At 42.5% G+C, this 24009-nt stretch overlaps 2 non-coding genes across 2 annotated transcripts; one reads left to right on the top strand and one right to left on the bottom strand.

The window, feature by feature from the left end:
- The first annotated feature begins 19137 nt into the window (after positions 1 to 19137).
- Positions 19138 to 19209, top strand: trnam-cau. The gene has a single exon. It is a non-coding gene; the product is annotated as a tRNA-Met (tRNA).
- Positions 19210 to 23786: 4577 nt separating this feature from the next.
- trnar-ccu lies at positions 23787 to 23859 on the bottom strand. The gene has a single exon. It is a non-coding gene; the product is annotated as a tRNA-Arg (tRNA).
- Between the last annotated feature and the right edge of the window lie 150 nt (positions 23860 to 24009).

Raw genomic sequence — 24009 nt, forward strand, 5'->3', positions numbered from 1 at the left:
GAAAGAAATGGCGAGAGCCAGGATAAACGTTTGAGCGGTGCAAAAACTGTTTGTGCTGATATTAAACGCGTTCCAGAAAACTGTAACATGAGTATCGTATGAAGAGTACTTACCCACATGAAAGCCACGAGGGACGGCCTCAGACTGAGCTCCTCTCCTCTCGCTTACTGGAAGTACTGGCGTCCAACCGTTTGCTGTTTGTAACCGCTCCAAGCCTGTTGAGAGTTCTCACGTAGGGCTTTTTTTCTTTAAAAACCCTGCCTCTCCTATACCTTTTTGTTCTTGCCTTGTTCTGGCCGGTCTTGTAAAGAAGCGAATCGCTTTCTGTTTTGCCTTTTATCCTCTCCCTTGATGGGCCTTTCTAGCTACATGACTTGCAAATCACGTGGTGATACTGAATGGGATTGGCATTTTCGGATGTAAATACATAGAATATTTCATATTTGGTAATGGGCAATGGAAGGCAGATGGAAGCCTAATTATTGTATAATGATATTTTTCCCCTCTCTGTCTGGGCCGGCGATGGTGAATAAATATAGCCGCGCATTCATGTATTAATTCGTCTGTGTGGATATTTATTTGGTGTTTGCTCATGTATTCATTTATTAATTTATACACTTGGGTCGTCTTTGCATCTGGACAAACGAGGCCGCTGCGAAACGAAGAGCTCACCCTCTGTTTTTGAATCGTGTCACCGGAAATTGCGGGGAAGCGGCCAATCAGACGAGGCTCTAAAAGAGTTTCCCGAAACTCTTGCAAATCAAAGTCAAACTTTGCTCATTTCTGCAAGTTCTCCCCCCAACCTCTCTTCTTCTTACTACCGGATGCGAGTTGGCAATGCAAAGCCCGGAGAAATCCAAGGCAGGTCACAGGAGAGTGACAGTTTAGGGCAGTTTATATTAGTATTGATAAATAAACATTATTTAAAACATCTGTCAGGCCCGGTTAAATATCTTCCGTGTGGTTCAGTGACTTCACCAACCCAGGGCATCGAATATTTAATTATTGTACTAACTGAATAATGAAAAAGTCAATTTCCAGACCGGCGCCCCGTATGCAGAAGACAATTGCATTTCTAATATCTGCATCTGAAATCTTCTTCACACACCCTCCCCTTCCTGCGTCCCGTCTCGATGCCTCGCAGGGGCTGCGAAGTCTCCCGCATTACCATAGCTCTCTTCCTGACTAAGTCTGTTCCTCATATTCACTTGTCGTGGCTAATTACGTGTTTAACCCTGTGCTGGTGAGCTTGTTTTACATTCAAATTTATGGGGACCTCGCTGATCTGAAGAAGCAGGAATGAGTGGGGACGCGACAGCCGAGATCAGTCTTCTGGTAATTGATTATCCTCTTAGAAAAAGCGACAGCTTCCAGAGGACTGCCGTCTTGAAGTTGTTGACCTTTGACCTCTGACGGGTTGGAAATGCAGAACGTAAAGGTCACAGGTGGACGGTGGGAGAGCTAGCTGTACGTTTTCTAAAGTGTTTAATTTAACTGTTTTTTGGGGGACAACTATTATTATTATTATTATTTTTATTATTATTGTTGTTGTTTCTGTTGAATTTCATTTACATTTTTATTGCCAGCAAATGGGAAAAAATTGCTCTGTTTTCATATAAACACAATGCTGCAGCAATAATTTTCTGATCTTGTTGCTTGTGGAATAAATAATTACGCATATGTTGTCAATATTTACATTTCCACTGTTTAATTTAATTCTAATGGAAGTCCCTGGGCGATACGAGCAGCAGCTAATAGAAGCGAAATGATTAAAGCCCTTTCTCCGTAATAACCCTGCTGAAAACACAACTTGCTGTACTGTAATCTAATGTAGCATTTCGGTGTTTACAGACTTCTGTTGTTGATTTAATTTCCTGATGTGATATTTTTTCAAAGCCTCTTTAAAGGCATCTTCTCTGATAGGTTTTTATTAGTTTTGGAGTAAAACAACAAGAAGACAATTGCCTGCGTAGGTTCCTGCATTGTAAATACACTCCTTGGACTCGCCTTTTTAATCATTACCACACACCCTCCCCTCTGTACAGTGGTTTCATTGTGCTGTAAGCGCCGTGCATGGTGTGGGTTTGTGTGTGTGTGTGTGTTTGGCATTCAGTACCAGGCTGGGTCAAAGCAGCTTAGTTCCGATCTGTTGGGTGACCTGCCCGAGCCTCGCTGGCCTCACTGACCCGCATGATTTCATTATGGAGAGGTGTGGTGCATGGCCTGTGCACGCACACACACTCGCACACACATGTATGGAGCTACAGCTGGAAAACTAAGACATTTGTACATACACTCAGGGAAAAAAAGGAGCAGGAACATATGTAAATACATGAAAGGAAAAAAAAAAGTCTTTCTTACTTCCTGGAAGACGTGTACACAACCGGTACTTTGAATTGAAGTCAGTTTTTCATATTTTTGTGCTTTGACTTAATTCAGGCAATTCGCTTTAATTAATCCATGAATTTTACATTCAAAATTGCATTTGAAAAAAAGCTAAAAATAAAGGTTTCCTAAATTCTAAAAGTTGGTGGGGTGCAGTGCTCAAAAACAAGCTGTCCTATTCAAAAGTGCGCCAACGACAAGCTGAAAAAAGTTTTTTCATTCTTAACATCTTGTAGATACACTAGTAACACAGAATATTAAGAATTATTTCACCCCAGTTCAAAGAAATCTTCAATAAAAAAACAAGATTTAACACACAAAACAGGTTTTATCTGCTTCATTCAAAATTCCTCTGACGAGAGTCTAAAACTAAGCCTGCATTTACAAAATCAAGACATGAGGAAGCAGACGATTGTTGGATACAATTTGTAGCAAACGTGTTTTTGTTTGTAGAAAACCAACGTGGAAATTACTGCCTTAACTGTCGACACCAGCAACGAGAGCGAATCGATCCTCGGTCCAGCCGCTCACAGCGATGTCCGAGGAAAAGCAGATTTCTGCAATCACACACACACAAACATACACTTAAAAGAAAAAACACATGTAATTCCATACAGTCACTGTTATTTCTCTGATGTGCTTGGACTGTGTGTTGAGGGTGGTGTACAGCACACCATCACTAGATGGCGATCTAGGTTAAAGTAGGGTGCTGCTGGGAAGCTTGGAAAAGCAGACCACTGTTGCGTGGCAAGTGATCCTCCTTACTGAAGTGTACACACTAATGGCATGTAGAGCTATGGAATAAGACGAAATTATTCCTGGGACTGGGTCTGTCTTTTATACTCGTGAGTGATCCAAGTTCTGAAGGCACAAAAACAACAACAATACAATTTTAATTGCACTTGTTGGGAACACACTACTTCCAATATCTGATTTTTTAAAAATTACGCGAGATTGTGTTTTGACCCTAGCCAACCCCATTTAGATTTAAGCAAGATCAGGATGAGAAATTCATGTCTGAGTGTGTTTACAATGACAATAAAGAGGAGTGGTTAAAAACACAAATTACAAATATATCAAGAAGTAGTAGAAAGTATACTTTCCATTATTGTTTAATAATGAACATGCAGTTACAAATGTAAATGTTTATAAGGGGAACCAGCACATATGGCTCAATGTGAAGTTATTTTTTTTTAAAAATTGTAACATGCAGATGATCATAATCATCCAAAAGCTGTATGAGAGCATTTTTCTGAGTCCCGTAACCGGTGTTGCTGTGGTATTTAATGAAGTGTACGAAACATTAATGGACATTCTGACTAGCTCCGGAGTAGTAAAAAAAAAAATCATAGGAGGAGAGAACAAGAATGAAGATGGCAAGCAGTTAACAGTTACTGTGTCCTCGTGCATTGTTATATAACTGTAAAATGGCAAAAGTAAAAAAAAAAAAAAATGGAGCAAACTGTAGCTGATATACTGACCTGCTTCAGTGGAGTAATATGTGCTATAAGGCGACATGCTTTTCCTTCCAGCACCTTGAAAAAAATTCTCTGTTGTACTTACTTGGATGGAGAATCAAAAACACAATCAAAAAGTAACCCATGAAAGTAAAAATGTGGCACGTCTTTGAGAAAGTTTTTTTTTTTTTGCATGCAAAGCTTTACTTTTACAATTGACCTCTTTCAAAGCGCACACAGTGGACTTTATTCGGAAACCATTGTCTCCCAGAAAACAGCTGTAAGTTGTCAATATGACTTACAATTTGGATTTAAGTTAGGCAACTTCTGCAATAGCATGCAAAATGTGCACGGCTGTCAGCGCCTCTATGGTTAACTTTGTAGTTTCTCTGCTTAAATCTAGCACAACAGTGAGTTAGCAAACTTAAAAGTGGTCCCAGACAACCCTCACACTCAATCTTTTTTTGTTGAGTTTTGGGTCAGGTTGCTCAACTTCCATTCTCCTTCTTCATAACATAGACTTTGTCTCTCCCTTTGTAGATGGAAATGCTCCTGCTAATCTATCTTGAGGACCTGACCTATCCAGAAGGTAAAGAAGCCATAGCCTATCTTTACTTGGGTAGTCTAAGTACCTCACCCTCCATATCTTACTATTTGCTTCTTTATTTGAATACGTTTTTGTTCTTTTTACTACCAGAATAGCACACTTCCTGTTAACTTAACAAGCAGTCTTTTTTTACTATAGAGCAGGGCCATGTTTTAGCTTGATTTAAGCTAATTCAACTATTACATTTGCTATGTAGCTAAAGCTGTAATAAAAGTTAATACTTGATATTTAAAACTAAAATTAGACCCACACTTTTTATTGCTGGTCATTACTTAATTCAAAAGGCTAATACTGAGCAATTTTTTGTGAAGAAATACTAATATTTGAGGGGGGTTTTGGGTCCATTTTTTATAACAAAAGTGTTATTTCTTGCTAATGTGATGCACAGCATACACTAAACAAACTGTGAGACATTAGCATCCTGTTTTTGCTGGATTGTCACTAGTTCTGCTTAACTAGCTAATAAACTTACATGGAAGCTGATAAATTAATATTGCCATAAATTAATAGTAAGGACAGGGCTTGCTTATGTTAGTCATGATGATCATTACTTAAAGATCAATTAAAACATAAGTAGGGCCTATTCCGATTCAAATTTTCTGAAAAAATGAATATTCATTTTTGTGGCTACTGTTTAGATATCTAAACAAACAAAAAAAGACAGTGAGAGGCCACTCACTTCATATGCATCCTTAAGTTACTTATCTAGAAAGAAAATGAATATCTCAGCCAGATGTTTCAAGTTTAGACTTTACACATTGCTGTGATGTTTCATGAACACACAAGACGAGACGGTGTAGGAGAGACGCAAAACCAAAAGAGGCCGTTAACGGAAAGGAAAACAATGAAAGGGAATCTATGTTTAAGGCCAAAGAATCAAAGCTCTTTTATTTGCATAACCTGCATGCAAGCATTTACCATACACACACACACACCCCACACGCATACATCCCATCACTGTAGTATCTCATCACGTCTATCTCCGCCTCTTTCCAATCTCCCTCGCCTTCTTTACATCAACTCTTTTTCTCATCCTTTTCTTGTATTTCTCTTCTCTCCCCTTGCTCTCTGCCTATGCAAGTTGTCATTCTCTCACCATAATAGCGCTTCTGCGCCTTCATGTTGCTGGTTGTTTGCTTGAAACGTAATCTGTAGATGTAACAGAGGAAGAAATTGAGTCTAACAAATGGCTTGAAAGGCTCACGCGGCATATCAAGCCCAAACCAACAAAGGCAGACAAAACGCCCGTCTTTTTTCCTCCCCTCAACATCTGAAGTTGATATTTTCAACAGAATAGCGCGCGGCTGACGTTCCCTGAATAAAGAACGCTGCGTTCGCTGCTGTTGTGTTGTGTTACGCTGTCATTCTGACTTGAATGGGAAAGTTGAGGCCCGTTTGTTTGGTTTAGCTGTTGAGGAGAAATGGGTTTGTTTGATTAACATTTTGCTCGCGCATGTCAGTTTCAACTGCATCATTTCTTTGGGGAAATGAAAAGAATTGAGACTGAGGCAGAGTAAAATGTAGAATCTATCTATCTATCTATCTATCTATCTATCTATCTATCTATCTATCTGCAGCCTGCCACAAAAACATCTCTTCCCATTTCTTCTGACAGACATAAAACGGTAATTTTGAAAGAACTATTATCTGACAACATAAATAATTTGAGTAAACTGGACAAGTGATGGACAAAAGAAGTGTCTGTCAAGAAGCCATTCATAAGGAAGGGAAACAGGGAGAAAAGGCTCAGGTGTGGGAATTACACAAGAACTAGACAGGTAAAAGGTTACTGGTTCAAGTCATATGAAATAATGAATATACAACTTTGTTCAAATCACTGTCAGTGTATACAGAGGAGGTCAAGAGAGAGAGAGAGGTACAACAGTGAGCATTTACAGCCATCTGTAAAACACGGTGGAGGCTCTGTCATGGTTGGAGCTGCATTTCAGTCAGTGGTGTTTGAGATCTTGTGAAAATAGATGAATTATACAGAAAAGTACCATCAGATTTTGATCCACCATCTGCAAAGGTTTTGATAAACAACAGCTTCATCTTTCATCGTGACAACGATCCCAAACACACTGTCAATGCCAGAAAATCATACCTGGATAGAAAAACACACAGTGGAGCACTATCAGTCATGGATCGGCCTCCCCAGAGCCCGGACCTCAACATTATTGAAGCAGTGTGGGATCATGTTGACAGAGAACAGAACAAAAGGCAGAAACATCCAAAGAAGAGCTTTGAATGTCCTTCAAGAAGCCTGGAGAACTATTCCTGAAGACGACTTAAAGACATGACAAGAAAGCTGCCTAAGAGAGTTCAGACTGTGCTGAAGAATAAAGGTGGTCACACCAAATATTGACTTTCAAGCTCTCTACAATTGTACAAACTCTGTTTTTTTCCCTGTGTGTTTGCATGTTTCAGTAAATCATTGGAAATATTTCCTTTCTTCCCAGCAAAATGTAAAGAAATTACAATGATTTAAAACTTTTGCACAGTATTGGATATATAAAATGAAATTGCTCATGGGCTTCAATAGGCTCATGTGAAACGAGCTTAACTGTAACTGTGATTATGGCTATTACTGCACACCATGACCCACACATTACTACACATTACCTCAATATGTGTGTGCCTTTATGTGTGTGTCTAAACTAGACCGTCAGCTTTGCCGCGGCAGGTGTAATCTCTTGGTTTCACTAATGCGCAGTGATGACATTGTTTTTGAAATCTCAAAATTGCCTCCCAGTTCACAAAAATCACATTACCCATCCACGGAGTAATGTCCCATTTGGAGAGCAATGCTGCTAGCTTACAGATCAGGCAGGTGCTGCCTCAAATCTCCTATAATGCACTGTGATGTAGAACGCCATAAAAGGGCTGTTTTGCTGCACACAAAACAAAATGCTCACTGTTGAAGAATGAACCTCCTACGACTGCATAAAAGCAGAGTATAAATGGCAAAATGAAACCAGTTTTCTTTCTTTTGTTAAAAATATTCTTCTTTCCTTACATTACAGCTTGCTTCTCACTGTCACTTCCATAGATTAAATGCCAGCTGTTGCTTTTACAGAGCCAAAATACTCCTTATTTCTTCTTCACACAAGCTTTTTAACTGCCATTATCTATACATAAACCCAGTCCCTCGTCTGGCACATCTCTAATGGCAAATTCACGCACACCTCTTCCCCTCTCTCTTACACCCGTTTAATTAGCTGTTAATCACGGGCAAACTCACATGCTGTATTCTGTGTTGTGAGCAATCTGGCACTTTAGTGGGTTTTCTTGGTGTTGATAACAAGTTGGTTTTAGCATTTGTTGGTTTATTATTTTAAATTCCTTTAAAATTGATTTTTGGGGTCTGAAAATGTTGATGATAAAGACAAACAACTAAACCTGTATTTTCAGTCCAAGGCAAAGTGGTGGGAAACTTCTTAGACATTTCATCTCATTAAGTCTCCCTTAGGGGAACTACAAAACCACTGAGCAGACATCCAATACAGTACACGTGATATCCCCAATTTCAAATGTATAATCTTCGTCTTTGAATTGTGATGTTTTTTTTAGAGTATCATGATGACAGAGATTGCACAGGCAGGTAAATACTGAGTTAAGATGTCAGTGTGTTCTTGTGTCAACAATATAAGGTGCTTATTGTTATGATAAATGATAAACGGCAAAACAGAGGAAATTGCTCCACAAAGGTAAGAGCAGTAATGAACAAGTTAAAGTACTAATATTACAAGTAATCCAATATATTAAAGAATAGCTCTAATAAAAGTTGTTCTAATATTTAACTTTCTTGATATATTATCCAAAATTGAAATATAAAACATAAAAAACTTTAGTTTAAGTGCCCCTCTTACCATGCAGACAATTAGATGAAAATTCTGGGAATTCGGAGATTCTGGTTTTTGAATGAATCTAGAATGCACTATCAAACCTGTTTGTATATATAGTCTTGTCTTTCCCTTTATTCTTGAAAATGATGACACATTTTCTTTGTGGGTAAAAGGTTACTGGTTCAATTCCAGCCAGGGATATAAATCTCCTTTGGGGTTGCATCTGGAAGGGGATCTGGTGTAACAAAAAAAGGCAACTCTGAACTAAAATACCAAAAGTAGTACTCATTAGTCACCATGCAGCATGATCCAAATGGTCCATGTAATTACATATTGTATACTGTATTACAAGTTGAAATTAATGAGCCTCGGTGTGAAAACATCCCTTTTGTGTTGTTACAGCTAATAAAGTGGCAGTCTCAGAGGTTTCCATTAAAATATGCATTGCCATATGAGTACTTTGGAGTATTATGAAAGTATGGCAGTATTTATATATTTACATTCCCAGATTAAAATGATTCATTTCCATTAATGTTCAGAAACAGTGACAGTCAAGCCATTTATTTAGGCTTATGCAGCAGAACTAGTCGGGTAATATTATGCACTTGCCTGATGGTACCTACCCGAAATAGGGACTGACACTGTGATCGGTGTGTCCCTCCGAGATGTCACCAGCTTAGTGTAGATGACACGTCGGTGCTAAAAACACTGAACAGGAAGAGGCAGATACAGTGAACTGTTAGAAGAAGCGCCCCAGGTGAGAGACTTCTCTGAGAACTTTCACTTTCACGTTGCTTTTTGCAGACCCATGGCTCACTTATTTCTTAAATCTAACTTCACAGACAGAGTTAAATCTGATATTTTTTTAGACTACAGCTCCATGGTGTAAATAAGCCTTTATACCTGTAGTGCTTCGTATCTGCTTTAAGCTATTTCAGATTTTTCCACCTAACATAATGCATCATCATATAATTTTCTGATTATATTTTGTATTAGTGATCAGAATCCATAAAGCATGTGTGCTAACTATAATAGCAGTACTGATATAATAAATTTAGTGGAAGGAGGAAGCCAGTTGTTTTTAACAATCGTCCTGCGGTGATGTTATTATGACACCATGTTGTGTATGATTGCATTTTTGGACTGTGATTTTACATCTTTGTAACTACACCACATTAGAAGAAAGAAATGTGTGTCTGACCAGCCATTAGCCAAGACCCAAGAATTTGAAGAGACAGCAGGGTGAAGCCATTAATGACTCTTCTCCCTCACTCATTTCTACGTCGAGTAGGTGGGAGGCATACCTTGCATCTGGTCATTAACTGACTCACCTCCGTCATTTCTTTCCTGAAATGATGCACTAAAAAAGAAGGAAAAGCTTTGTGTACGTTGCATATAAGTGACAAGGATGGATGATAGTGAAACAATTTGATAAACTGATGCTAGCCTCATATCCGTACAACCTCCTGTGAGTTTACATGTTAGGTACAGTGCAGCTGGAACAGATTTTTTCCCCACAAAGAAGCTTTATTCTAAGCTGTGACGCTCGTATTTTTTTTTCAAAAAAATGAACAGAGTGAAGCCAAACATCACAAAAAGCTCCGGCTTTTAGAAACTGACCGGTGTGCAGTATTTTTAGAGACTCAAAGAAACAAAAAAAAGAGAAAAGTCCAATGAGATGTGAGAGGATTGCTGCAGCTTTTAAAGAAAAAACAAGTGACTAATATTTGCTCTTGAACAGCATTCACCATGAACCACCCTGCAAAATGTATTGTAAGCTATTACAAATAATTGCTTTTCCCTGTCTTCACTTGCACTCATTTCCCTCAATATCTAATTCTTCTGTAATATTTGTGAAACCGTATTAGAATCACAGTGAATGTAATACAATGTGTTATCAACCCATTACCTCCCTTCAGGAATCAATAATTCAATCATACAGCGATTTAGATGGAGTTTACACTCTCGCCGCGGCCCACTCAGTGCACTGTACATTGCGTCCTTTCCAAGGGGACGCTCCTCTCGTGCCCCCAAGACCCCTTGACCACCCCCACCCCGCCTGTGACTCAGACTGCACGGTAGGGATCAACCGTGGCCCTCCTCTCCTCATTAACCTCATCTAATTAGATGGCAGGGAAGTCCATTGTTCGCCCTAATGAAGCCTCAATGGAAAGACAGGGCCTCGGCTGGCTCTTCTGACACTGCTGTGAAATTACAATCCCTGATCCTCGTCCTCCCTCCCACCTTCCTACCCCTGGCCTCTTTCAGTCTGCGTTGGGGTTTCTTGGAGAGCTTCACCAACGTTGGAGGTTGTCTAGCAGATAGATTGAGAGACAGATGCAGCAAGCTGTCTTTTTTCTCATTCCTATACTGCTAATTTTGCTCCAGCAGCAAAGCCCAGGGTGGCATTAGCTCTGCTTAACCCTCCAGTATGGATCCCATCCACTAATTACTTAGCTGCAGTGGTTCGCTGAGATTTAAGTACCACCTCAATCCCATTATCTTCCATCCTTACAGCTAGCCCCTGTTGCCCGGGCTCTTTGTAGTGCAGGAGCGGAGGCTGCGGGGTTATTGATATGGGCCTCCCTCACAGATAAGATCCACGGCGGTGCGAAGGAGGAGGAGAACGGCGGGCTTGGATGGAGAAACAACACAAAAGGGGAGGGGGGCCTGCACCTATGTAGGTAAACCGAAGGTGGCAACAGGAACACCAGGTTGTGACTCGGGGAGGGGGGTTAAAATTGGATGGGGTGTTTGGAAAGATTATTTGCCCTCCAGTGTTTTCACTCTCTCTCTCTCTCTTTTTTTTTTTTAAAGAGGTGGGGGTTTCGCTCTCTGCTCACCCCAGAGCAACTAATTACAATTCACATGTCACACACTCCACACATAATAAGAGTTAGGAAACAGAATTAAAATATTCCAAAGGCCTGCAGGGGGTGTCATCTCGGGAGAACGAGGGGAAAGTGTGTTTCTTTTTTTTACAATGGGGTGGGGAACTGCGCATGTGTTTGTGAGCCAGTGCATGCGGCATGTGCGTGCGTTTGTCAGGGAGAGGTGGGTGGATCGGGGGTGGTGTCGGGGGGGCGATTGGCGGGAGCGCGAAAAATCTACAGCACTCCCCGCTCTGTGCGTTCCCGCCTGCTGCCGTCCCGTCGGCGGGCCCGCCGCCCCACTTTCTCTTAACACGTCGCCTGCTTGGCACGCCGGCACGGCTGCCTGTTAGGGTGGCGGCGGCTCCTGGTGGTGGTGGTGAAGTTTTCGAGGGGGTGAGGTGGAGGGCAATTGAGTGACATCTGCTCTGCTGAGACGAGGGGGCAGGCGGGCTCTGGCATCAGCGGCTGTGGTGTCGGAGGCGTTGGCACGAGGCTGGCTGGGTACAGCAGGGGTGGTGGCGCCGGCAGCAGGCGGTGGATGGCCTTAACGGAGAACCGTTTGCTCAAACAGCATGACATCTCCTGGAATGAAAGCACACACGCACACACACACATACGCACAAACACCCACTTTTTTTTGGCAAAGCTTGTGCGCTTCCATGCACACAAACTGGCACTCCATCCTTCTCCTCGTTCTGTCACGTCCCCCTCTACTCGCCTGTCTTCCACCTCACACTTCAGGTTTCCTCAAAGCCTTCCCATGTCCAGCGCACACTCGTCGCTCAGTGTCTGTTTTCTTTTTTTTTTTTAACCCATGTTTTCATCTGAAGTCTGCAAACGTGGACGGCGTCGGCGGCGTGTTTCATTTACGTCGCCAGTTACTTTCTAACTCTCTTCCATATCTGTCTGTCTTTCATCCTCCATCTCTTCAGGTCCCCCCCTCAAACCAAACACCCCTAATGAACCGTGAAGTTGACACCTGCGAGAAAGCAACAACTACATTAAAAATGAGCGGCAACGTCCCCCAAAACCTCCGCCTCGTCACCTGCCACCTCCTGAACGGGACAGGGAAGTGAAAGCACCACGAAGGATTGGGTAGTTGATGCTTTGCTTTGGTTGCTATTAAAGTTTTGAGTTATTAGCAAATAGTAATTTTGAGTAGAGGACAAAGCATTCATGTAACCTAGAACGTGGTGGTGGTGGGGTGATAGTGGAGAAAAAAGACAAAGAAGAAGAAGATGAGTGACGTTTATTAGGTTGTATCTAAACGAATCCACCACTCTCCTCTGTCTCTCTCTTAGAAGTTGTTTCCCTCCACTCTCACATCACCGCTGTTGTCGAGGCAACTGTGACGCTGATGCGCTGTAAATTGATTTCCCCGAAAGATGTGATGGATGAATAGAGAATGAACATCTTCATCGCTGACCCCGGCGCCGATTGCTTCTCCACCCTGCCTGCGCCAAAGATGATTGACAAGGCTGCTAACGAGTGCCGTCGCCGGTCGTGTTATAATTTTTTCTTCTTCTTTTTTTTTTTTTGCTGCGTTGAAAACAGCCGAGATCTCGCTCGGTCCCGAGGTAATGAGCTTCTGGAGGAAGGAGAGGGAGGAAGAGGAAGAGGAGAGGCTCACCCTGGGAGAGGTGAAATAAAAGAGTGGGAGTAAATAAAAAAGAGGAAAAAAAGGGGAGACAAAGCACATGAAAGTAGATTAGAAAGAAGTTGAGGTTATCATCGACTTGAGAGGGGCCATTTCATTGTTTATCTGCTGTCTTGATGGATGTCTTTCAAGCTGGGGCTTTCTTAGCCGCGGTGCATTCGTTTCCCAATCGCTGAGAGGCAAGAATTTTCAAAAGGCCCCCATAAAATGTGGTATTTGCATTAAAAGTATTTGATGTAAAACAACAACAAAAAAAAGTGCAGCGCGCTGCAAATTGCATATCAGGACGCGCACGCTCGGCCCCGTGTGCCTGTGTGTGTGCAATGCATGCATTTATTGTGTTTGCATATGCATGTAGGCATGTGTAAGGCTCTGGCATGTGTGTGTTTGCGTGTAATTTATTCCTCCACGTGGGGGCTGAGGGCAGGTCTCCCTCTTTCCCTCTCTCTCTGTTTATTTGGATGATTAGGAGGTGACAATATGTTGCTGATGATCAGGTTTATAATCAGCTACCATCGCAGATTATTCTAACCTTGATTAAAGACCTGCGGTCTCCCTATCATCTCCCAGCTCAGCCTAACAAGATAGGACGACGCTCTGATTAATGCCAGAGAGCGACTAGTCATGACACAAAAGGACAGGCCTGCATCACCGCGGGAGGACTGTCACGCACCACACTTTGTCTTTCTGATTTGTCTGCTTGATGCAGGACCTTTGTCTTAATTATTTGCCTTTAACAAATGAATCCGTGTGAGACTGATTCACTTTTCATTACCGCAGTAATAAGGATGGCGTTGTTGACGCCTGCCATGATTACATGGCTCCAGAATCTCGCCGCAGCACATCCACAAGCTCCCCCCCCCTCCCTTTTACAGAATAAGTCATGAACTCGTCACCAAACTTTTCTTTTGTCTTCGCTGACAATCATTACTGCGACATGTGCACGTGTCTGTGTGTGTGTGTTTATGCGGGGGTTTGTGTTTTCCTGGCAGAGCGTTTGATTCATTATGCTGCGAGGTGTTGTTGAGGTCCCGGAGGTGTGTAGGAGAGGATTGAATGAATGAGTCGCTCTCACAGGTTGTCAGATGATGGAGGCGCTGATCCAGCGTCTCTGGCAATCAACCGGACGGAGGCAGACACAGAAGCCGCTGGCCTTTGATTCACTTCAGCCACTCTCTCCCTCTTCCTGTGGGAGTGGGATCATCACATACGGATACTGCTGGCGAAAACAAACCTCTAGTTTAACGGCGATGTCACACCGAAGAGGAGGCTCAGTGATCCACCATTAGGCACAATTTGTTTCCTGTTTTCTTTCCTGAATCACAGTAAAAGTCAGATCTCGCATCTGTGCGTTTGACACTGGATACGTGTAACCTTGGCAACTCCACATTAAGATGGTAAATGGTAGCCAGCCTGATGATCTTATCAGAACACGATTATTTTTACTAAGAGGCTAAAACTACTCACTGGCTCCAAAAGCCTTCATTTACCACCTATTTACTTCAGTGTGATTTTTCTTTTTACAGCCAGTGTTAGCTTCAAAGTCCCAAACAACCAACAAGATCCTTCGTCTAAGGCAGGCGTGGGTAAAATTTTTGTTCGGACGGCCAGCTTCACTTTGGTGTGATAAGCAAAGTGAAACCATGCTGGGTCCTTAACCCAGAGGTCAATGGATCGAAGCCATTCTCTGCTCGAACTTTTAGACAGCGAGCTTTCTGTCATTAAGGTCACTGTTTAACGTGTCCATTAATGGACACTGTTTATATATGCACTTACTGGCCAAGTCATTCCTAGTATCTGTTTGGACCCTGCCTTAGCTCTTAATGGCACAGGGTGCTGGAACCATTCATCATAGATTTTGGTCCATGTTGACATGATGTGAATCTCCCGTTCCAACACATCCTAAAGTTGCTCTATTGGATTGAGATCTGGTGTCTGCCGAGGCCATTTGAGTACAGTGGACTCATCATCATGTTCAAGGAAACGCTTTGATTTGGATATATTCACCTTGCCCTGAGACTCATCAGACCAGCGAACCTTTGTCAGTATTTTATGGTCCAGTTTTGTGTTTTATAGCCTCAATTTCCAGTTCATAGCTCAGGACTGGTTCCCATTGCGGACTTCTGCTGCTTTCAGAGATGCTCTTACACATACCTTGGTCGCAACAAGTGTTTTTTTTAAATTTACTGTTGTCTTCCTTTAGCTCAAAGCAGCCTGGCCATTCACCTCTCACCTCTGATATCTACAAGGCATTTTCTCCCAGAAAACTGCCGCTCACTTTTTTGTATCATTATCTGTAAACACTAGAAATGCTTATGTGGGAAAATCCCAGCAGATCAGCACTTTCTGAAATAGTCAGACCTGCTCATCTGACACCATCAGCAATGCCACGTTCAAAGTTGCTTCAATCAGAATCAAAACTCATGCTGGTCTTGAAACTCAATTGTCTAATTGCTTTTGAACCTCTGAAAATGCAGAACTGTATAAAAAATGCTCTAAAAGCTGTAAAGCCAACAACCTGCACTTCAGTCACATGTTAGTTATTTGATTTAAAACACGATGTGATAGTCTAAAGTAAAAACGTCCACAAACTTATGGACCTGATTGTATCTAACAGTATAGATCAGCGGTCCCCAACCTTTTTTGCGCCACGGACCGGTTTATGCCTGACAATATTTTCACGGACCGGCCTTTAAGGTGTCGCTGATAAATACAACAAAATAAAACTAGTACCGGTACCGAAAAAAAGAAAATTTATTCATAACACACGTGAAAAGACCCAGGAAAACCGAGTAAACGATAAAAACGATAACAAAATAACGCTGAAAACTGATAAAAACCCTGAAAACCTATACATTTCACACCTGAGCCTCAACTCTCGCGGCCCGGTACCAAACGACTCACGGACCGGTACCTGTCCGAGGCCCGGGGGTTGGGGACCGCTGCTGTATAGATGACCTTCTCACTTATTTACAGCCCTGTCATATGTAAATTATCAGTCCCATTGCCAAGTTTAACTTGGGTCACCGAGGGTTATTTAGCCTGTCGTTGCTAGTCTTTGAATTTCAGTCCTCAGTCTGATTAAATATACAACAGTGTGGGTCTGTGGGATACAAAGCTAAGGTCAACAAAACAGGATCATTACTGCAGCCTTCAAACGTATTCTTTTACCCCTTTTATTATTCATGTTGAACTGTAAAATGACTTTTGTAAACATCAGCATTATAACATCAAATACATAAAAAAAACATTAAAACATACAAACCTCAATTTTTTTTATAGGCAGTTCAAGTATTTAGGTTTTCTCTGTTAAAATATACATTTCATATTCAAACCACATCTTTATTTTTCATCATAAAACACAATGCAGTTTGTAATCCCAATTCCAACAAACAAAGGTCAACCAATTACCAAAATTCAAAGCGCAAAAACAAACTCATTAATTTTATCTAATGAAGTTAATATTAAAAACGAAATTTCAATTATTACACGTCGAGAAACTAAAATGTTTATTCTCTGTGTGCAGATTAAACAAACTTTTCTTGTGCCTTTCGGTGACCGTAGCAACGCCATAGTTCCCCAGATGGGCAAAAAAAAAATAAATAAAATAAAAAAAAAATCAGCATTTCAGCTTGTTTACTCGAGGACAGAAACCAAGTGTGCTCTATTCGCCCGAATTGTTCTCGCGTCCAGGTGCTCTTTGGACAAGGTGCCTTGCATGGAGCCACGCTGAGCTGTGGGACAGTCTAAATGGAGGAGGTCCAGCCACTGATTGTCCCTCTCCTCTTTGATATTAAAAGCATTCTAGTGAGAATAATTTGTGTTTAGTGCCCCGCTGCGGATCGAGCCGTCCTGTTTGACCAACCGAGCTGACCTAATTCATCCTCTCCAAGAGCGCACAAGTGTTTGTGTGCTAAATGCAGAATAGCTGTTGTGACTAGCCGGGCGCACACAGAGCCTTGTTGTTGTTGCCGGGCGAGCCTGTGTGTGCGTTTGAGGGCCACTGAGTACGTGACCCCTCATCCAGCATCTCCAAAGCACCGGCTCAGCAGGCGGGTAATTCATGCCAAAGCTTTGGCCGCCCTGCTGCTCGGAGCACGCGCCCTCCCCTTCCCCCCGCCCCGAGCAGCCCCTCCCACCGAATGCCCCCTGACCCATGTCTCCGTGGCGATGGGGTGTCCCGTCACAGTGAGCACCTGGCACCTGGCCACCCCGTCTTCTTCGTCTTCTCCTCTTTCTTTTCTCTGTTTTCCCTCCCTCACAGGCCTCATCGGGGGGTTCTATAATGAAGTTTCACATCTTCATTCAGGGAGCGACAGGAAGTGGTCCAAGCCTGGAGCGCTGTCAACATGTTGAAGGATGTTTCAATTCTTGGGAAAATGCTTTTCGTCTTCCTGCAGGACTGTTCTGTTTTTGTGCCCTTCAAACTTCACGGACACAAACGCGGTCCTGTCTTCACATCTACCTTTGCGGAATTTATTGGAGCTAGCTTGACTATAACAACACCAAACTGTAAACACTGAAGCAAGCTTTTAGCTCAGAGATGTTGAACTCTTTTTACATCGAGGGTCGCATACATGCAGCCTACTTTGGGCAACTTAGTTTTTCTGCCTGATAAAGAAACATTGCTAAATAAATCTGTCAGCAGGACTCTTTAGATTTCAATTGTAAGAAACCCACGGCTCACATGGTGCTTGTGCTGCCTGGGTGGGTCCAGGATGAGTTGTCCGGCCTCTGCTGGGCTCAGGTGGAGGCCTTCTTACATGTTTTCTGCTTTTATGTTCTGGTGGGCACGCTGGCTGGATCTTGATCTTCGCTCTGGGCTTCTGTCAAAATGTAGTTGTTTTTAATCAGGTCAGTCCAAAGACCAACATTGACGTTGTCTCTGTTTAACCTTTGACCTCTGCTCTAACCTTTCCTGCTGTAGCGGCAAGAAATCTGTAACCCTGCACCCCTTCTACTTCTTTTATTCTTCCCTCTTTCCTGCTTTACCTTCCGCCTCCAGACATGACATCACGTGGCCGCTGTCTCAACGAATCGCTGGGCTCCTGTCTCATCTCTCTCCTTATTACATGCCGATTAGCCCTACAAAGTGGTATAAAAAGGTGTCTAATGCAATTACCCTAGTTAGGACATTTTAATAGTGTGCTGCGCCTCAGAGATGTATGTGCCGTCCAGGCGCTGACATTAAATCAATAATCAGCCTGTCACGCCTGCTTGTTAATTCACAGCTTTGCATTTTATACCCCAACATGGTGAGATTGATTATTGGTAGCGGGGGTTTTGAAGTGGGGCAAAGGGGTTTATAATGATATGTGTAATGGAGTATGGGCCACGTTGCTTTAATTTGCATGGTAGATACTAACTGAGATTTCATCTGTGGGATGCTCGCAGCCTCTAATTTGTTCGGATAAATTGCGATATGGAAGAACAGTAGTTTTATTGAGTGTGCAAATGACTCTTTGTACATGAATGTGTGTGTGTGTGTGTGTGTGCTGGAGGAAGGGAATGACTGAGTGAGAGCACTTCCTTTGTTTCTGTGTCCCCACCACAATCATAACGTCATTACTCAGCACTCATTTCTAAATTATCTCACTTATTAGTGGATAAATGCGAGTATTCATAGCTCATTATATCACTGTCACATTTCCCCCCCTCAAACTGGCCACTGCAACTTCTTTAATTTAAAAAAAATGGGAGATGGGACAGAAGAAATGTGACAGGAGTGGGTGTGACGGGGATCATAACAGCAGAAATCAGCTTACAGGCAAGTCGAAGGTTTAAAGAGTTTATAAAAATTAAGAATAATAGAGTTCAAACTCAATAGACTGTGTGTGAACTACATTTTCCCCATTTTGATTTGTGCTGTGATAGTATTTTATACTTACTCATATTATTCAATATTTTATACTGTGCACTATACTTTTCTAGTAAAGGGTCAGACCCCACTTTTTCCTTCAGAGCTGTCTTTGTTCTTTGTGGTATAAATTCTGAAAGATCCTTTAAAGACTCTTTAAAGACTTAATGTTTAATGTAACCAGAGCCAGTGATCCACATCTTAGTTACTCTCTGGTCCTCGTCTGGTTTCATGAGTCTCCACGAACAACAGAAACACCACCCAAACAAAGTGGAGCCCAGAGCAAAGCTCAGGAGCTGAATAGACATTTTCCTCATTCTGCCGCAGGTCACAATGGATCAGCTGTAGACTGAATAATATGCAGCACATTGAGTGCACCCCCAGTGGCCTAATGGATAAGGCACTAGCCTCCTAAGCCAGGGATTGTGGGTTCAAGTCCTGTCTGGGGTGCTGTCCAGCAGAGTGGCGCAGCGGAAGCGTGCTGGGCCCATAACCCAGAGGTCGATGGATCGAAACCATCCTCTGCTATGTGTTTTGGATGGCCCGATTCTCTGAACTGTGTCCAAAAACAGACGACAGTCAGGTCCTGTTCCCCAAAAACGCAGACAAGTAACCCTATAGTACAGGCACCGAGTGAGTCAGTCATGTACGATAACTGCCCCCGATCACCAAAGGCGACTCCTTAAACTTCAGCAGGCTCTCTTCATCATGCTTAAATGCACTGAGTTGCTGCAAGGTGATAGGCTGATTGGATATCTGTGTTAACAAGAACCTGGACATTCGTAAAGTTATAAAGTGAACAGTTAGTGATTGCTACCTAAATCTGTAAAGATGTGCATCAGATCACAGAGCTGGATATATGCACAGTCAAAGTTTGAACACAGTCTTAGTGGAATGTTTCTCTTTTTCATTTTATGTTTTTATTTTTCACATTTTTTATCAAAAAACAACAAAATCATCTGAGTTCCCCAGTGAGCTGCACTCAGTTGAACTTTCTTCACAGTGTTGATATTCCGCTTTCTACCAAATATGTGCAATCTGATCCTCGCTCACTTTGCTACTGAATAAATGTTTCAGCAGCGGCCCAGTGAGAGGAAGACTAAATCAACAATGCACCTTTAAAGCCACCCAACGAGTAATGAGGACTATTTATCAAATTCATTTTACATTGTAGGCCACAAATAACTCGCTCAAGTGGCCCCGACTAGTGAAAGTTCCCCTTCTCTCAATAAAGAGAAATAAAACTGAACATTTAATCCCAGAGGGATTTTTAACAATGCAATTTCAACAGCGTGTCTCAGTTTTTCCACATGATAAAGACACGTTGGTGTAGTGGATTAGCATGACTGTTTGGGCTTAAACTGTAAGAAATATACGTGGAAAATCACAGAAAAAGTTATAAAACATAAAGAAAATTAACTTTTTTTGTTCAGACTCACTGTAAAAAAAAACAAACCCCAATAAACAAAGCCGTCTGACCCACCGTGCTCCTTCACATTTTCCAGTCATCCAGTTGGCTGGATAGGAATCGTTGTCAGGCAGATTCTGGGCCCCAGGCCTTATGTATGTTTTCCCAGAACAACATAAAGAAATGCAGGATGGCTCAACACTTTTGCACAGCACCATGCATCTTACTACTCAGCAACAAGCAAGAATTAGTGACAGGTAAATAGCTTCCTCGGTGGGCTTCTGTGATACGGCACAACACTTTCACGCTGTGTATAAGTGTACCCCGAAGAAAGCCAAGTAACACCCACAGGAGGTGTGAGTGTCACGGCTCCCCGAGCAGACCTCCATCATCGTCTTCTATTAGTCTTAATTAGACCTTCATCGAGGAGAGTCACTCACTATGCCAGCGTGTATTAGCGGCCCCTGAGAAAACACGATCCCGTGGCTTCACGTTGGAAATGACCAGCTCCTGCTCTTCCTGCCACCTCGAGCTCTGCAAACTCCATTTGGGCTTCATTCATGCAAAAGCACACCTCAGCACTCCCCAAAGGGAGAAAGAAAGCCTCTCTCTAACGTTTAAAATCTCCAGCATTTGTTTCTCGGTGCGTCCCGACGTCTTAGCAGATGAAAGGTATGAGAAATGTGCGCTAATTTATCATTTATCATTTTAGAACTTGGAACAGGAAGGAGGTGGGGGGGAGGGGGGCGACAACAACCTGCTCAACCTTGGAGGAGCGGCATGGAAATCAAGATGAGGCTTTCATGAATGTGACAAAGTCTCAACACTTTCCTCCTCCCTGATGCATAAAGTATGTTTCGCCCTTGCAATTCAAGGTTGTGAATAATGTGTTTTTCTCTAAACATTTTAATTAAAAAACATCCATATACGGCGATTCAAAGAACTATGATGCAGCTACCCCTCCGCCCCACCACCACCACTCCTACCCACACCTCCCTTCTAAGCCGAAGTAATTCTGCAGCGACGCAATGACGCCTCAGTTTCCTTCAAGGAGATGGCTGAAAGCCGTATTAATCATTGTCTGGTGCTGGCCCACCTTCCCCGGGTGTTTTGCATCCCGCGACATCACTTTCAAAGTCTACCTCCTAAACTCGGGAGAGTGACAAAGTGGTTCTAAAAGACTAACGGCGTTGAGCATATGGCAGAGGGTGGTGGTGGTGGTGGAGTGGGAGGGGGACAGCCAGGCTCCCTAGCCAATCCAAAGAAGATGAAGGAAGGTGTTGGGGGAAGGAGGGAAGAGAAAGGATGCAGAAATGACGATTCTCATATAGAGCAAGCACCTCATGTTTCCGACTCTACTTTCTACCCTTTGCTTAACTCCATGCTAAGCTGCGTCTGTGTGGATGAAAATGTCCCTCCTCAGAGCGGGAGGCGATATTTTCCAGGGAGCAACCTGTACACATGCATTAATAAACACAGATTCTTAGTATCTTGGCGAGTGTTTGCCTCACAAACAAATGAATGCCTCTCCATGTTCCTATTTCCTGGCGGCCTCTGATTGGTTCTGACAGATATTCAGGGTTTTTGGTGAAGTAATTAGTGAGCCTCCGGGCGTGAGCTGAGGAGAGGCCTTCAGCGCTGGGTTACTTCACAGTCTTTCCTCTCTCCTTCTCAGGTAATTGCTAGCAGCTGCACAGCCTGGGAACTGAGTTTAAAAGGAGCTTTGCATCGATTCCCTTTATACCCCCTCCTCTCCCACTTTCCTTCTCCCGTTTCCTCATCCGTGCCAGCACAGCCTCCCCAGTGATGCCTCAGATCCTGCAGACCGCTCAGATGTACCCGATGCTGCAACAAGCTGGAGCCACTGCCGACACAAGTACCCGGGTGACTGGAGCCGAGTAAATATTACAAATTTTGTTTACCTACGGTATCCTAAAGGGCCAAAACAGAGAGCAGTTTTATGTTTTTGTATGAAAGAAAAATGCACTCCAACCTCTTTCCCTCCAGAGGAAAACAAACAGAGTGTGTCTAAGTAATTGTTCATCACCACCTACAGGTTTGCACAGGCCTGCGGAGCCCTGGACCGCTTAGGATGCACTTATGATTCTCTTCTTTCTGCATCCGTCTTGTTGCACAAGTACAAGTACACAGTGGGAGGACACCCATGAGCGATCCGAGCAGCAAAAGTTTGGAAAACGAAACGTGGTCAAGGTTAGACCAGAACTTTGGCTGAGATTTGGCAAGTCTGTTATTCAGAGAATTGAAATATTTTCAGTAAAAATTAAAAATTAACTCAAAGACTTTCCCCCCTGCTGACACGATCAACCGAGGTCGCTGCATTGGATGATCCCTCCGCCCTTTCCACTCTTTCCAACTCCTACACCTCGCTTTCCTCCACAGCTGAGATGTCAAACTCATTTTACATTGTGGCCCACACCAGTAAAACTTCCCTTTTTGTCAGTGTAAATAACTTTAAATACCCTTTTAATTCATGAAATATTTCAATATAAGAAAAAGAAGAGAAATGCAAGTCAATTTTTACTGTAAAGCCACCATTAAAAAAAACATACATTTTTTATGGAAACAGTATAAAAAAAAGGGAACTTTCTGTAATTTAATTGTTTATCTGTTTATTAAATGTACAAAAATATGGTTAAATGTCCCATAGTCATCACCTCATCCACAATTTTATGAGATTTCTAGTGTGTTTACTTTATGGCGACTGTTTCAGGGGTTGTTGAGGCTGAAACAAGCTGCTCGTTTTCTTACAGTGAGTTAGAGAGACAGCCAGCAGACTGGGTGCTGAAAGGAAGAAAGGTTAGAGTTCAGACTAATTACTTATGAACACACTGTTAATATTTTGCTCGCCGTATAAGTGAACAACTGCTTCCGTGCACGCTAAAACGAATGGCACCAATCATTTGCTATATAAATTGGCCTAGTTCTGCTGTCAGAGTATGAGCTCCTTTCTGTTTCTTGTCATTTCAAGCCATCATTGTATTTGCATCGCTGACATATCAAAGAATCCATACAGTCTTTGTACTGCGAGACAAAACCGCAATAATAAAGCGCCACAAAGGGAACAGAGTGAAAAGTTGTGACAACATGAAACGCCACAGAAATGTGAATCCAAAGTCACCAAGAGTGACTGATGGAAACTTAATCCTCAAGAAAAAAGAACAACAAAAAAACAAGTTGTCTTGTGGAGGTTGAGATGTTTCATCTGAAAAGTGAAAATCTTTTAAATGATAGAGGAAAAAAATGTTGTTAATCACAATATCGACATCTAATCAGAATTATTAATCACTGTGATTCGTCCGGTGGGGCCAATCCACCTAATTGATAAAAAAATTTTCATTGATGTCAAAGGTGTAAAAGTACCTACATCTATCAAGCAGGTAAGGGGCGGAGAATAAGCATGGTCAGCTAGAGAGATGCACACTTTATTAGGTACAACTGTTCAGGTACTCGGCTAAAACAGTGGACATTTAAACAGATTGGCTACAACAGGAGGTGGCATAGAAAGCATGAATCCATTGATCTGTTTATGTTGGTGTGATGATTTTCTCGGCACACTTGAGGCCCATTACTCAGGGTTCAACCAGCTGTCTAAAAGTGTTAGCAGAGGATGGTTTCGATCCATCGACCTCTGGGTTATGGGCTCAGCACGCTTCCGCTGCGCCACTCTGCTGGACAGCACCCCAGATGGGACTCGAACCCACAATCCCTGGCTTAGGAGGCCAGTGCCTTATCCATTAGGCCACTGGGGCTGCACACAGTGAACCCAAACATACTGCATATTGTTCAGTTGGTTCAGCTCCTGAGCTGTGCTCTGAGCTCCACTTTGTTTAGATGTTCCTGTTGTTTGTGGACAGGAAACCATCCAAGGACTAGAGAGTAACTAAGATCTGGATCACTGG

This window comes from Simochromis diagramma, unplaced genomic scaffold (assembly GCF_900408965.1).
Source record: "Simochromis diagramma unplaced genomic scaffold, fSimDia1.1 OVJJ01000107.1, whole genome shotgun sequence".
Lineage (NCBI taxonomy): Eukaryota > Metazoa > Chordata > Actinopteri > Cichliformes > Cichlidae > Simochromis > Simochromis diagramma.